The 16,737-nt window shown below is 43.9% G+C and overlaps 1 long non-coding RNA gene across 1 annotated transcript in view; it reads left to right on the forward strand.

Annotated features, from left to right (window-relative positions):
• The window catches only part of LOC114017996 (uncharacterized), a 43,094-nt gene that overhangs the window by 3,410 nt on the left and 22,947 nt on the right, over positions 1-16,737 (forward strand). The window contains exon 2 of the long non-coding RNA XR_003563368.2: positions 14-137. This is a non-coding gene — a long non-coding RNA (uncharacterized LOC114017996). The remainder of the gene's footprint in view (positions 1-13; positions 138-16,737) is intronic.

Genomic DNA, 16,737 nt, shown 5'->3' on the forward strand with positions numbered 1-16,737 from the left:
TATTCTGCATTAGGTTGGAGATTATCCACCTGACAGTGACCTGTGAAAGTAGAGGAGTTCTGTCAGGCCCAGTACTTCATGACTGACATTGTCGAGGCCATTGGAAAACTGGTTAAAAAAGCTTGCAGAAAAAACAGGTATGTAAAATGAGGAGGTGGTGTGAGTATTGCTTTCATCTGTTAGAATGTGAAATACAGGATTAAGTACTTTTGTGATGGCTAAGTTTTATGGTTGCTGTGTTTTATGCCTATACAAGTTAACCAAATTGAAAATTGATATCAGGTGTTGATCTTGACTCAAAGGTGTCAAGCACCAACATCCAGCTACACCAGGGGTCCTCAAAATTTTTAAACAGAAGGCTGGTGCGCGGATGAAGTGGCAGGCAGGCATCTGCGGCTGCTTGGTTTCCCCCCCAAACCCCATCAGGGTGTGTGTGTGGGGGTGTGTGTGTGGCGGGGGTCAGGTGGGTTCTGTAAACACCGGGGGCCTGATTGAGGACCCTGGAGGGCCTTATCTGTCCCATGGGCTGTAGTTTGAGGACCCCTGAGCTAGACAGTGAAAAGGCAGTGCAAATACTAAAAATACAGGGTTTCCTTTATATTTGTTTGAACTGCAGGAGGAAAGCCTGCAAGACAGAGTCCCTGTAATCCCTGTTCAGCCAAGGATAACCTGATCATTCGAGAGATTTGCTGAATTGTGGATTCATTGTGTGGGTAGTTCCAGTATTGGTAGCCCAGATCTTAGGCACATCCCACTAGCCAAACAGGGCAAAGGACCGTAGTCTGGCCTGTCATCAAACCAGCGGGGCTGTGCCTGTCTTCCTAGTTTGGAGTAACGGAAAATAGCATAGCGAGTAATAAATAGCACACCAAACAGAAGTGCAATTCATGATGGACCAGCTAGGGTGCAAGCTTGATACGATTGTGAAATACACGGAGCACTGGGAAGAGCTGTGCAGCTTTTCCAAGAGATTCCTTCCTGCTCTCTAAAGGCTTCCTTACCTGTGGGGGTGACCATATGAAGCTGAAAATCCCCTGAACTAAGAATGAACCTCTGAACTGGTAAGAGCACTGTGCCTTTTGCCAGGTACTCATTCTTTACATGAGTTAGTAACAGGAAAACTCTCCTCTTTACCAGGAGAGTCTCTAGGTAGAAGGTAAGTAAAACTGAGCCTGGAACAGATAACTAAGTATAGGACCGTCTGTAGGTTAGATGCATGGAAAAGTGAATGGCACAGGTCCGTTGCAGCATGTGTGCTGTGAGAAACTGGCCATACTTACAAGTTACTTCTGGCTCAGACATACAAGAAAGCAAACAAGCACTGGAAATATGAGACCTCAAGAGCATTGATGGAGCAGTTCCTGGGTAAAAGGCATTTCTGTCTGCTAACATCTGCTATGCTGCAGAAAAATCCAGGTGCTGGCACACTGGTTATTTGAAAATGGATTATGTTTTGCACATGCTGTGTTTTGATACCCTTATAAGCTGTTAGCATCACAGTTGGCAGACTTGTATCCTCAGGAACAAGCAGATGATCATAATCCTTACATACGCTTTTCCTCAGGAACATTTGGTATGTGTCTTTCCTGTTGGTTTAAGTGGTCAATGGCTACCTTAAAGTCCTCACAGGTTGCACCTGTGTTTTCCAGCATCATTAAGTGATGGACTGTGAAAATAGCTCTTTGTAGCATACTGTGATTTTCTGCTTCAAATGGTGTCCTAGAAGTTGACTAGTGTCATCTGTCCATCATTCTGCAAATACTATGGGGTACAGTTGTTGATTTTAGAAAAGGCAAATTCAGCCGTAAGTGTCAAAAAAGTAAAAGCCAGTGAAGTAATGAAAATTGCAAGGTATGCCAGACTAAGCTACATTAGTCTAATTTCTGCTATTAAATGATATCACAGTCTCAAAAGTAGATTTGAACCAGCTCAGTAACAGTACTGAGCAATTATAATGGTCTCACGTGTGTGGTAGCTGCTTTAATTTATTGTAATCCTTAATATCACAGAGTGATGCTGACTGGTATTGTCTGAATAGAGGTGCAATAAATTAATTTACTATTTTTAAATATGAATGTTGTGTCTGTGTGCTATAGTAAGTTGCTGATTGTGCTTAAAGGATTGGAAATGCATTTTAATGGGATGTATGCAGCCACAGAGCCATGCCAGTGAACTAAGGTGTTGGACTGTGATGCACAGCATTGTCAGTAGGATTGTGTAACAGGCCACTTTTTTTCTTTGATTTTTTTTGAGTAGAGTTCTGTACAGCATGAGCTGATGGTGCTTCTGATGCCACCCACTGGCAGTCTAAAACGTGGATGAAATGCTGCTAATACACACTTAACTTTGCAGAATGTGCACAGTTCTGAATAGTTTTGGGGGAATGCTCTCAAAATTTGTTTTCTAAGAAGAGACATTCAGTTACAAAACCTCTCTTTTATGTGATCTGCCAGTTTTAAACTGGCACAGTATCACACAGGTGTTTTGAATGATTTTTCTGGTAGCTTTCCTGTGAACATCAGTATTGGTAGATAATATTCAGACCTCATTTCAGAAGCAAATGATACAAATACTGCTAAAATTAGCATAAGAAAACTGTCTAATTTCAGTTATACTGATGTCATTAAAAATTTGGGTCTAGGGCTTAAAAAACATTTGAAAATTTTAAGATTCTTGTAGCTGATCTCATCTAGTATGGATTGCAGTGTCAGACATATAGAATTATAGAACCATAGCATGATTTGGGTTGGAACGGACTTTTAAAAGATCATATAGTTCACCCCCCTGCCACAGGCAGGGATGTCTTTCACTAGATCAGCTTGCTCAGAGCCTTCTCCAACCCAACTCTGAACACTTCTGGGGATGGGGCATCTACAGTTTCTCTTGGCAGCCTGGTTCAGTGTCTCAACACTCTCACAGTAAAGAATGTCTTCCTTATGTCCAATCTAAATCTACCCTCATCCAGTTTAAAACTGTAGCCCTTTGGCCTGTTACTACAGGCCTTGGAAGAAAGTCTCTCTCCATCGTTCATATAAGCCCCCTCCATATATTGCAAGGCTGCAATAAGGTCTCCTCAGAGCCTTCTCCAGGCTGAACAACCCCAGCTCTCTCTGTCTGTCTTCACAGGAGAGGTGTCCCATCCCTCTGACCATTTTCATGGCCTCCTCTGGACCCACTCTGACAGGTCCATGTCTGTCTTCTGCTGGGGGCCCCAGAGCTGGATGCAGTGCTCCAGGTGGGGTCTCAGAGAGCAGAGTAGAGGGGCAAAATCACCTCCCTCGACCTGCTGGCCACGTTTCTTTTTGATGCAGCCAGTTGTCTTCTGGACTATAAGCACACATTGCTGGCTCATATCCACCTTTTCATCTACCAGTACCCCCAAGTCCTTCTCTGAAGGGCTGCTCTCAATCCCTTTATCCTGCAGCCTGTAGTGATGCTGGGGATTCCCCGGACTCAGGTGCAGGACCTTGGAGCTGGTCTTGTTCCTCCAGCCTGCCCAGGTTCCTCTGGGTGGCATCCCCTCCCTCAAGTGTATCAACTGTGTTTGGACAAGTGTTTTGTATTACATGTGTCAAGTGTGTTTGGACACTGCCTGCCAGAAGGGTTTGGCAACGTTTGTAGTAGTTAAACAAGCGCCCGGGGAAAGGGAATGTGATTACCTGCTCCAGTAAACTGATAGTTGTTTGCTGACACAATGCTGGCCTGTGCCAGGTAGAGCAGCACTTCCAAGGACTTCTGGGCATTCTTCTGGAGCTGATGTGTTCCTGGGAGCTGTTTGTGTGCAGCCAGCCTGCTTGGAGAATGAGGGAATTTATTAGCATAAAAGCAAGCACGTCATGTTGGTTGGCCCGAGTGCCTAGGAGTATCCCAGGCGTGTCTAATTTACCGGTATAGACTTGGCATTTCAGGGGTTTGTCAACTGGTGCCAAGAATAGCAGAGAATGTGTGAAAATATGTACTCACTGAGATATGTGGCCTAAATGCTGTACCTCACATTATTTTTCTTCAGAGTTCTATATTGGACATATGGATCAGAAGGGATTGATTACTTCAGGTGTCTGTGAACTTACAAGGTTTCTAAATTTGGATGGCTATGAATCCAAACCAACTTTGTAAATGTAATTTATATCTAAACTGTAATTTATAACATATTTTTTTTTCCAGCTGAAACATATACATATAGATCACTTTCATGGATTTAATGGTAACTTCATATGGAATAAACATTGGAACCTTTCAACAAGGTCACATTCTAGTGCTTTCAACATGCAAAAGCAGTCTTACCAGTATTCAAGACTACAATGTGTTGACAGCTTGGATGTAACAGAATGGATATAACGGAACTTTCATGGTGACTACTGCTAGAATTTCTTACTTTTTCACAAATTGTTTTCCACCTTTTTGTACAGATGGCTAAATGTTTGCCCTGCCTCCCGTAAGGGACAGTTAAAGTTTGTGAAGTTCAGTGCATCGCTGGCTCTAATGCTTTTTGGCATATGGGGATTTCACTAGAAAAAAAAATTAGCAGATTTATCTGTGCATTAGATATATGCATATAGCACAATGGAGGTTTAAAAGAACAGTACTGTGAAGGTACAGAACTGTATAGTAGTTTCTTGATAATGGTTGACCTAACAAGATGAGGATAGTTGTTTTATGTTGGACAATTGAAAAAAATGGTAATTACCTTGCAGAGGTGGTTGTAACTTTTCCAAAGGTCAAAGGTGCCACAGTGTTTGGGCACATCTTTCCATCTGAAGAAGCAAGGGAGGGTGAAATAATTTTATGTAAAAAGCAAAAAGATTCCTAGATGGTTTCACCTGGCCTGAGTGCAGCCTGGAAAGTTGAAACACTTCTTTGCAGCCAGAGAAAATTCTCTTGTTTCCACTGAGACCTGCCACAAATGACCCTGCCCAAACAGGGAGAAGAAAGGGCTTTGAGAGGCAAGTATGGAAGAGGCAAGTATGGAAGAATGCACCTTAAATAAGCAGCAGGCAGGATGAGGAGTGGTGTTCTCAGCAAAGGTGCTGGTGAGGGACCCATGTGGAGAAGTGGTTTTGCTAATGGTGCTGCGCAGTTGCTGGAAGCGCTGACTTCATTTTGGGATTGTGTTTAGGGCTAGTGATGCTGATGGAAATTCAGATTTCCCAGCATCGTCTGTTTACACCTCATCACCTGCATGGATTTGTCTCTAATCTTCATTTAGCTCTGACTCTGATCCATCTAGCCTATGAGGAGATCCACTGATCCCACAGGAAAAGAAAGGAGATATAACATGGAATGAGCATCCCCTTGAAATCAGGGTCCCATCCCCATCAGCACAGGAGTGTTGCCATATGCACAGCTGATCACAAGATGTCAGTGTCAGAGTGAAGTTGGGAGTGGGAAGTTGAACACAGTGGAGATCTCCCCGTTCCTCATTCTGTGAATGCTGCAAGGAACAGTGGCTGCATCAGCCCCTGGCATTGGAAACTTGTGCGGTATTGTTGGGCTTGTTGGGCATTGATGCCACAGTGCCTGGCAGGAGTTTTTCCAGCTCTTTTCAGGGTGCTTTTGGTTTGGTTTGTGCATCCGACCCAGCAGAAATCTGAGGCAAGGCAAGAGCAGGAAGCCGAGAGGAGTAGGAGCAGGAACAGATTGTGGCCGGAGGGGGAGGCTGTCGCCCTTTGAGCAGCTATCCTGGGTGGTACAGCACTCCGAAGTCAAAGGCGAGCATCTTGCATACGGCTTTTGGCTGACACATGAAAGCACAGGGCTTCCAGTTTGTCACCTGTAAAGGGCCCATTTTTTTATCCAGGAGGTTAATTCAAGGGGATTCAGCCTGAACTTGCTTGGTACAGTCTGTTGCAGATTACATCAGTGAAAAATTTCCTAAAGAGAACTAGTATGTGTACTCGGCACAAGATAACACAGCTTTTCCATCCCAGAGTGTGCTGCATGAGAGGCAAGGGAAGGGAATCTTGTGAGCCCTATAAGCCCATGGGGGACCCATGCTCACAATGCTTCCATTATAACCTGTCAAGTTATTCCACTCCCAATCCCAGTTCTTGTACATATAGTGCTGTATCGGCTCTAAGTAGTTTAAGTGACAGATGCATGAGAAAGGATAAACAGTGTAACTGCCACCTTCCTTCTTAGAGTTGTGTGTCTTGGACACACAAACATGCAGGATGTTTATTAAAAACCAGTACATCTTCCAACATTACCCGGCACATGGCATAGCATTTAAGAGATCTTTAACAGACCTCTAACAGCGTAAGGTTTCATGTCACTCGCATGTGGTTGACATGCCCTTTGCAGCAGAAGCACCGCATTTAGCCTCGCCGGCGCAGGTGGTATGTCAGCTACTTCCTAACAGTGCTGTGAATTTGGGTGCTTACTGCATCTCTCTGCCTGCTTGCCATGGCAAGCTGTGTGGTGGCAAGTGTTTTCCACAGTTATACCCGTGCTCGTCACTGGTGTTGTAGAAGAATTTCACACAAGTGTTTGGCATTTTAAAAAGAATATTTACATCTTCACAATCCGCATATAGTGTGCAAGCACTGATTTGGTAATACACGATCTAGGTGCTTTTTTCTGTGTTACAGTGACATGCAAAGACAACTTTTCCCAACTGCAGTTAATGCTAGCATTAGCTACTTGTATGTATGGGGAGTTCGTGGCAAGGTGCTGGCAGCAGGGCAGAGAGCAGAAGGTGAGGGAGGAAGGGCTCCAGGCATGCCTGCAGAGATTCCCTTGCACCCCCGGGAGAGGACCACAGCAGATCAAGTGTTTCCCTTTCTCCTGTGGAGAGCACCATGGTGGAACAGGTATCCACATTGCAGCCCATGGAGAACCACAGTGGAGCAGATTTAGTCCTGAAGGACTGCAGCCTGTGCGGAGGACCTGTGCTGGAGCAGGGGAAGAGTGTGAGGAAGAAGGAGTGTTGGACTGAAGCACCCGGTCCCCACCCTGTGGCCGTTGATAAAGGAATTGATAATGAAGTGGAGCCTGGAGAAAAAAGGAGTGTAGGAGGAAGATGTTTAAGGTTTTGTGTTTATTTCTCACTCTCCAACCCTATTTTAGCTGGCAATAAATTAAATTAATTTGTCCAAGTCTGGGCTGTTTTGCCTGTGATGGTAATTGGTACACGATCTCCTTGTGTTTATTTTGACCCACCAGCATTTTAATCTTATTTTCTCTCCCTGGAGGAGTGGGGAGTGAGAAAGTAGTTGGGTGAATATCTGGCATCTGGCCAAGGTTCCACATAATTTCTGTTTCCAGAAGGCTGTATTAAAACAGATTTTTCATCTGAAAGTAGATTACCCCATACTGAAAATGGCCACTAATCAGTTTTTCAGCATCAGCAGCAGGTAATATGAAGACACTCAAATTATTGTGGCTCATGCATGCGAAGTAATGATTGATGTGTCTGACAGTAGTAGATTTTGAGAACATTAGCTTCCCAAGACATGATGAGGCTATGTGTTGTTCATTATCTGAAGTCCTGAAACACATGGCTTGTAAGTATGATCACATGCTATGAAGTGGCAGAGATTTGTGGTGGCAGAAAAATTCTGAAAATCAAAGCACTTTCCTGTGAGGCAATTAGAAACTTTATTTCTTCCTGCTAAAATGTCTGCTGTGTCTGCTTCACTGGGCTTCTTTTTGGGGAGACAACCAAAGAGAGTGTGGACATTAGTCCATGCAGACACATAGTAATGCATCTTAAAATTTACTGGGCTCAGAGAGCTTTTTCTACACTGAATTTGTGTGATAGGATAAGCCGGAGAACTTCATGTCTCTGTGTCTGTATTCTTCCATGTTCCTGTATCCCTTTTGATAAAAAAACAACAATAAACAAACAAACCAACCCCCCCAAAACCCCTGCTTTGATTTTAACCTGAATTATTTTAAAGGTCCACTTTATCAAGCACCTTAACAAACCTGTTGACGTGGCATATCTGAGGAGAACATAAACTGTGGTATTGCAGTGGGAATAAACTTCACTAAATGGAAGAGGGTTGGAACCTCAAGCTAGTCTTGCTGCTGGAGAAAATATCAATGCATCCACATCATTGAAGGCATGGGAGAAGGAGAGCAGAATAATCTGGGTGAAAGCCCTGAGTCACACATGCATACTGTTAACAAGCCCTATTCGACCTGTGAAACAGAGGAACGTGGTAGTCTCGGTCACAGCTGCCCATTTAGAGTCTGAGACTAACAGAGGTCTGATGAGTATGTTGATTAATAGATGTATCGCCTTCTGACAAAACCATGGATTAATAGATGTATCGCCTTGTGACAAAACCATGCCCTGGCAACTGATGTGGCCGTCCTTGTTGGAAATGAGCCAGTGCTAGACTTGGTGTTGTACCCCTGCGCACAGCTCAGCCGTTTGCTTTGCTGCAGCAAATGAAAACCAAGTGAGACTCCTGGTACTGTGCACAGCTCAGCAACCTGTGCTCTATCTTTTCTTGCTAAGAAATCCCTCAGCTTTTGCACCGGAGAGGTGTTCTAGTCTCTGCCCTTGCAATTAGTCTTTGACCACCCAAGCAGTATCTTCACTGTCTTTAATCCACTGTATGGCTTCCATTACGGCTCTGCCTGAGCTAGCCCCTGTAGACAGTGGGATCAACATCAACTCACTTAGCACTTACACTCCCCTTCAGCTACAAACTGTAACCAGGAGCCCAATATCCTGTGTAATACATTGCCTGTATTTGGGACAGCCGGAAGCATATGCCCGTCTTGTCAAGGCAATTCCTCTTCAGCCTCTAAATAGGATTCATGTACACAGATTTGTAAAGTATCAGCTGGTTATCAGGTAGGCATAGATACAGTCAGTGCTGATGTGCTACCTTTGAGAAGGCCTGGGCAACATGCTGCTCACAAATCCTGTGCAGCCATTTTCTCTCAAATCTCATCCCTTCCCAGAAATCCAGTAACTTGAAAATGGTTTTAGAGGACCCAAGCGTTTCTACTGGGGAGAGCTCTGCATCTTCAACAGTGTTACACTCACCTGGGGTTTCACGGGTGTACAGAAGTTGTGCTGAGCTCCCAGCACACTTGAAAAGGACCCTTCCTGAATGTGTAATTTTGAAATTCAAAGTGCTTGGTACATACTTGTGCAGCTATTCTGTGGTCCACTCATAGGAGACACTGTATCAAAGGCAGAAGTGTGTAACGCTTCTATCAACTTATTTCATGGATCATGCTGCTTTTTCATTGATAAGTTGCAGAAGCAGTGCAGATGCCACGTGAAAACCTGTTAGTACACTCTGCTGTCACCTCTTTTTGGCTACTATAGTGGGAAAAAATGTGGAAGTTTGGTATCTGTTGTAATGTCCTCACGTGTCTGTATCTGTAGGTGTCATGTGGCTGTGCCGGTTGCTCTTGAAATGCACCACAAATCTTAGCCCACCAGATTTATCTGACTGGATCAGAAAGTTTTCTCTCCCTTATGGAGAATTGCTATGGAGAAGCGCATTTGTCATGTCCCCAGGTATCCCCTTACTTCTCTGAACTCCCTTGTGATGGCCCCAGAGGGTTCTTGCTGTCCCTCGGAAAATTGCCTACAAGGCACCAGAGCTCAAAGTACCCATTCTGGTAAGTAGTTGCTTGACTGTTGTGTTTTTTATGGACTGGTGACTAGAAAGTGTGTGGTTTGCCCTTGCAGCCCCAGTGACTGTCACAGTAAAGAGGACACTTCTGTGCAATTCTTTCCTTCCCTGCCACTGGAACTTCTTTCTCCCGGGGTTCCTGGCAGTGGAGTGGAGAAGCTCATTCAGCTGGAGCCCCAGGGGTTTATCCAATTTTTGGCCAAAGCTGTGAGCTAAAGTCAGGGGCCAGAAGATGAACCACCTGAGGAGATGGGGTCACCTCAAGGGGCAAAGGAAAAAGCAAGAGTCATTGTAGAGGAATCGAAGGCAGGTTAATTAACATTGATAATATACAGCTGTGGGCTGGCTTCAGGGGCGGTGGGTTGGCTGATGTGGATAAGGTGCAGCTGTGGCTGGTTCCTGCTAAGTAGTTAAATAGCTCTAAGGGGTAGGGAAGAGGGTCCCTGGATGAAGAGAGACCTGGAAAAAGCAGAGGGAGGAGAGGCAAGGAGATGGATGCAGCAGAGGCAAGAAGCAGGTGGCCTAGGATGAAGGATCAGTAGATGAACTGTTGAAACCTTGTGAGGGATTGGTGGCTGTGCCAGGGCAAGGTGTGGGAACTACTTATTGAAGTTAACCTGGTATGGGGTGGTAAAAGCCTTGTTGCAGCTTGATGGTTTTGAGAGTGCTGCAACAAGTCACTTGCTGTCTTACAAAGAGAGAGCAGCGCTAGCTGTGTGCAGCATCTAGATAGCAGGTGAGGGACCCACAGTGACTGGGGAAGAGGAGGATGCGAAGGAGACATCTTTTGGGCACGTAGTATGGGACAGGCTGGGCAGTGTGAGGAAGGAGGCCACGGGTTCCCCAGTGACCCTGCTGTGATGGGACTCCTTGTTCATGGGCAGGGCAGGTAGCAATGCAGGAGCTCCACCATGTCCTGAAGGCCTGCAGGCAAAGGGAGCTGACTTTTCAGATGATTTTATGTATGTAAGTCCTTGTTTTTTTTTCCGTTACACAAATAACAGTGCTGTAGCCAGAGTCTCCCATAGCTCAGGTGATGATGCTGGGGGTTTGCCTCATGATCCTTCTGCTGGCAAAATGGAGTGCGGGGAGAAGTCAAAAATTCTTTTTGGGGCAACCCAGCCCCTGCAGCCTGTACCTCAGCCAGCCAAAACCTCCCTTTGCTTCTGGGTGGGAGGCTGTGATAAGGCTGGCTGAGTTCTATAGCACTAGTCAAATTTCTGTCAAAACTTGACTTGCATCAGCTTGCCTGGAGCTGCGATGAAGACCTGGTGGGATGACCACAGAGGCTGTGGGGCACCAGTGACTAGTGGGAGAGGTCTGTAGCTGAAGCTGCTTTCAGAGGGAGCAGGGAGGCCAGCAGAGGCAACTGATGTGCCACTATAAAAATAAATGCACAGCGGCTGTTCCCCACCAGCTAAAAGCGGGGGTGAAGCTAAAGCATTCTTTTGGAAATTCTGGACAAACTGTAGCTAGAAATGAATATCCCATGGCTTGTGTTGCTTTCTGTTTTGCTCTTGTGAGTACTTGTCTTTTCTTGCCCTTTGTCTCCCTAGGACATCATTTAATCAAAAATGTTTGATGATAGTTTGTCAGACATTACATTCTTGAGGTCATGGTGATGTTTCCTAATGTCACCTGGAAGCATTCTGGGGACTAAAGAAACACTGCACAGTACTTGAGGGTGAAAAAAAATAATGTTTCCTTAGCAGTAAAAATAGCTTTATTAGACTGGTTGGAGTTTTATGACAGGGTGAAGGAGTTGCTTGGTCTCTTTAGAATTGTTAATTGCTCTGTCATACTGAAATTTAGTGCTGAAATTCAACTCTATTTTATGTTCTGTGGTCCATGTACAAGATTCCCTGCACTTTTATTATTTGACAATATCAGGATAAGTGCTTACTGTGAAGTAGCTTGCTATTGCTGTCTTCATAAATGAAGTTCCTTATTTGAATAAGATGCCGAGTAGTTTGTTTAGTTTTGGCATCAATAGCTAGCTGGTCTGTAGGGTTTTTCCAATGTATTACTCTACAATATATGCTTAAGGATATATTTTTTTAAATTTGGATCCAAACCTTTTGTTTAAGGATGTGATGCCTGACTAAAATCCAGGCCTTGCTTACTTTTCTGAGGCCATGAGATGCTCTTTGCTGTAGCATCATAATCAGATAAGCCACATCTGAGGAGGGGGAGATACATTAGCATTTCTTTCACTCTGTGTTTTTGTTCTGGAAGGCTGATATGAATGGACAACTCTCCTGTAGTATATAACCCTTGCCAAGTTAATTACCCCACCATGGAAAACAGATTGACAAGCTTTTTCTTTTATTAATTGTTCTGTAGTTCAGTTGGTTATTTAATATCAGTAATAACACCTTCGATGATACTGGAGACAAGATTTGAATGGTTGCACTTGTAAAAAGGAGAAACACTTTTGCATACAGCTGTACTTCCTGATTTTGAAAATATTTAAAGAAAAAATACACCTTTCCATTGTCTGATATGGAAATTGAGAGAGGAGAAGGCTCTTCAAGCAAATAAAATGGTTACTGTCAGGAACCTGAATATCTGTCTGCTGGCAGAGGACTCGGTGGCTGCTGCAGGATCAGCCTGCACACACAGCTTTCCATGTCACTTCTATCAAATGTAGTGTGAGAGCATGGAGGATCAGAGAAGGGAAGAGTGAGTCATGTGAAATGCAGCTTGGGCTGTGTGTGTGTGTCAGTATAAAACACATTGTGTCTGTAGAAGGTTGTTCTTGTTCTAAGCTGTCTGACTCAATCAGCGTTTCTGTGCTGCAGAACGCTGTCATTTTGTACCTCCAAAGCATTCCCTCAACTGCAGGGTACTTTGCCTGTGCCTAAAGATAATGCTGTGGCCAGGTGCCTAATCTAAATAGCCAAACAGGAGGTGCAAATATTATATTGTATCAATGCTGCAGGGATTTCAGAAGCGAGGGGAAAAAAGTTAATTTATTAAGTATTTCAGAGCTATTAATATTTTTTAATACAGCATTCGCTCAGGCGTGTGACTGGTCACAGTCCTAAGTAAAAACAGAGAAGTCAATATTCTGTGACAATATCCACAATACAAGATTATGACAATTTTGAGAAGATTTTTTAAAAAATCAATACTTTGTTCTTTCTGAGCTCTAAGAAATGGCTCCACCCTCAAAGCCACCAAGTTCTGACTAGCAGCTAATCTGCTGAAGTTCATCTCATCTTCATGAGGTTTGTTGAAGAGTCAACTAAAGGGCAGGTTGTTGAGGTCTTGGAAAAGGATCTTGGAAGTCAGTTCTCCAGTGCTAGACAAAGAGCTCAAGTCAACTTCACCATACTCTTCAGAGCAGACTTTGTAAATGGGAACAAGTTGAAGTAATTTGTCAAAATCATAATTTGATTTTGATGCTTCAGCTTTCTACAAAACCAGGTGATATAACTAACAAGCATAGAGATACATTGCTTTTAGTCATGTTTCTCCATTTCTGGTCACGAAAATGCTTGATAAGTTTGTAAGAAAGGCATAGACATTTGGAATCCCAGCATTCCTCTGCTAGAAGAGCATAGCCTGTTTAAATCCCTTAGAAATTTAATGAACTCTTAAGAAGTCCTCTTAAGACACTTCTTTACAGCTGAAGTGTCAGTCTTCTGCATGCAGTAGCAATTTTTTGGGTGCTGTATTTAAACTTGGGGGGGGGGGGGGGGGAATTTAAAACACTGATGAGCATATCCTGGGTTACTATTTTTGATGAGGGTAACAGATTGCATGACCATTTCATAACCTTTGTTAACTTTTAAAGGTTCACTGTGGAAGGCTTCCTACTTAAAAATGTAATATATTGCTCAGGCTTTATTCCATTTATGCCTTAATAGCCCAACAAAACTGTATCACAGAACTGGATTTGTCTTTTAGAAAGTCAGATACGGTGCCAAAGCCACTGTAATCACCTATGGCATGATGAACTACTTAAAAATTATTGGCATTGTTACTAAGAGTGCCAAGTAGCAATGTAGACCAGCTCTCTTTAATGTGACAAAATACTTGCTATTACTTTTGTCAGTATTAGTGCTTTAACGTTTGTGATACTCGTGCTGTCATCAAGAGAAAGAGAGAAAATAATTTCAGGTGCTATAGTAACAAAATATTAACTTGAAATGTGTTTCTTCTTGTTTGTAGTTCATTTGTGCCTGGTTGTTTGGAAAGAGAAATATGAAAATGCTTAGCAACTTTGTTTTCATTTGTATATCATGTCATTCTGACAGCCCCTAACAAATTAATCATAGTAGTTTTATTTCTGAGGAGCTTACAGCTTGTGCAGTCTTACAGAGGCTACAAACATGAGGCTATTCCTGTTCCTGTTTTTAGGAGGATGTTTTCCAGCTGCTGAATATGTGGTTATTTAAAACACAGTTGTGTCAGCATTTTTGGGATTTGCCAGAACACTGTGCAGATTTGAAGCAATGGTAAATGATATTACGGTCTGTTGAAACTATTCCCGGTGTCTGGTAAGGTCTTGTAACATACAAGACTGTCAGTCTGTTGAACAAAATTGGTATTAAATGCCTTTAAAATCATTGAGATTTTAGAGCTCTTACTTCAATCTCCATTTATTAATTTTTGTTTGCATAATTCCTTCTTTCATTTACTGTCACTATCTTCTGTAACAAGTACACAGCAAAAAAAGATGTTTTTGGTCTGAAGCTCCCCTTCAGTTCAGCTATATGCCCCTATTTCTGTCTTTGGAGTGGATTATTACAGCAAGTACATGAAATACAGGCTGCAAGCACCCCTGTTTTGCAGCAAGAAAAATACTTCTAATGCAAATATGGATTTTTTTATGATTAGAAATCCAGAATGAAGAGAAGTGTTAGGGATCTGGGAGGACATGTTGGAAGGACTGTGAAAGGTGGGATGCAGTTAGGAAGCCTGAATTTTTCTTCCTGGGAATCCTGAGGAAAAAATGAACAAAAGCTAGGGAAGTTCAAAGAAATTGCAGCAAGATGCATGCTGCCCTGTTGTGTAGGAAGGGGCCTGCTGAAGATTTCCCATCAGCTTTCTGTGCTCCTGGTGTTTAGTTTTGAGCTGGGTCACTGCCAAGAATCCCAGAGAAATCTGCTTACAACAGCAGTACCAGCAGCTGGCTCTGGGTGGGTTAAGGTGGAAAACAGGTTTGCTTTTAGTGGGAGCCAGACCACCTCTGAGGAAGGGGGAAGCTGACATTGTGCTCTGTGTAAAAGCTTCCCCTGTACCCTGGTAGAAGCCTCAGCAGCCCAGCTGGGGTTGTGATAGCAGAGCTTCTGGTTGGAGATTAGGAAATTCATACAGTGGATAATGATGATATTATTAGAACCACATTACACTGGTTGGTTGTTTGGACCCCTGTAGCCACAGACAAATATTTCTGCAATGGAAGTTCTTGGCAAGGCTTGTTAGAGTGTCAAGTAGAACATCACTGCTTTTGGCAGACAACAAAGGCAGGAGCAATGCCTGCAGCAGTGGTGGAGGTATGGTATTAAGCAGCACTGCAGAGGACCAAATTATTATGGCCACAAACAGGAACTAGACCCTATGGAATCCATCAGTTTTGAAACATACTCCTTCCAGATGTCATGGCTGTCCCAGTATTTATAACTAGCATGTCAGTAATCACTGTGAGCCTGCCCACCTACTTTTCACGATTGGGTTAAGCATAATGCTGTCTGGTTTTTTTATGCAAAGCCTGTGTGATTGCATTGAGGCAGTTTGCCTATCAGTCCAAAATTTTTGCTGTGGCTTAGCTGTCAGTAGGGAAAGAAACAGACTGATGTCCAAGTGGAGACCAGTGACAAGAGACGTTCCTCAGGGGTTAATACTGGAACCAGAGCTACTTAACATCTTTTTCAGTGACATGGACAGTGGGATTGAGTGCACCCTCAGCAAGTTTGCTGACCACATCAGCTTTGTGGTGTGGTTGACACACCAGAGAGCAGGAATGCCATCCAGTGGGATCTTGACAGGCTTGAGAGGTGGGCCTGTACAAACCTCATGAAGTTCAACAAGGCTAGGTGCAAGGCCCTATACATGGTTTGGGGTGACCCAAAGCACAAGTACAGGCTGGACAGAGAAGGGATTGAAACCAGCCCTGAGGGGAAAGACTTGGGGGCACTGGTTGCTGAGAAGCTCAACATGACCTGGCAATGTGTGCTTGAAGCCCAGAAAGCCAACCATGCCCTGGGCTGCATCAAAAGCAGCATGTCCAGCAGGGTGAGGGAGGTGATTCTCCCCCTCTGCTCTGGTGAGACCCCCCTGCAGCACTGTATTCAGCTCTGGGGAGCCCAATGTAAGAAGGACATAGACCTGTTGACATGAGTCCAGAGGAGGCTGTGAAGATGATCAGAGGGCTGGAGCACCTCTGATATGGAGACAGACTGAGAGTTGGGATGGTTCAGCCTGGAGAAGAGAAGGCTCCAGGGAGACCTTATAGCAGCCTGCCAGTACCTAAAGGAGCTGACAAGAAACCTGGAGAGGGGCTTTTTACAAGGGAGGGTAGTGACAGGACAAGGGGGAATGGCTTTAAACTGAAAGAGGGCAGATTTAAATTAAATATTGAGAAGAAATTCTTCACTCTGAGGGCGGCGAGGCGCTGGCACAGGCTGCCCAGAGCAGCTGTGGATGCCCCATCCCTGGCAGTGCCCAAGGCCAGGCTGGACGGGGCTGGGAGCAGCCTGGGCTGGTGGGAGGTGTCCCTGCCCCGGGCAGGGGTGGGACTGGGTGGTCTTTCAGGTCCCTTCCAACCCAAACCATTATATGACTGTGATTCTATGAAATGCTTTCTCTAAACATTCTTACTGATTCATCACAGGTTTAAATTGCCTGAGTCTTTCTTGACTTTCAAAGTGAGTAAATTACCAGTTTTCTTCATTAGGTTGAGAATTCAGTACTTAAATTATCTTTTGGTGGGTCAGATAGTGACATGTGTGAGTGTAATAAGCATTGAAGTCTTCCTCTTTGCCTAACAGCAATACCATCAAGTTATAGTACAAAACATTTTTTGCCTACCCTCTTCAAAATGTTAGCAGAGTTCTTCCATTTAATCTATCCTCTCTGTTTAAGGCAATGCATTTCCTCTTGGATTCTTTCCAGAAGATCAGGTCTT

The sequence above is a fragment of the Falco cherrug genome, chromosome 4 (assembly GCF_023634085.1).
Source record: "Falco cherrug isolate bFalChe1 chromosome 4, bFalChe1.pri, whole genome shotgun sequence".
Lineage (NCBI taxonomy): Eukaryota > Metazoa > Chordata > Aves > Falconiformes > Falconidae > Falco > Falco cherrug.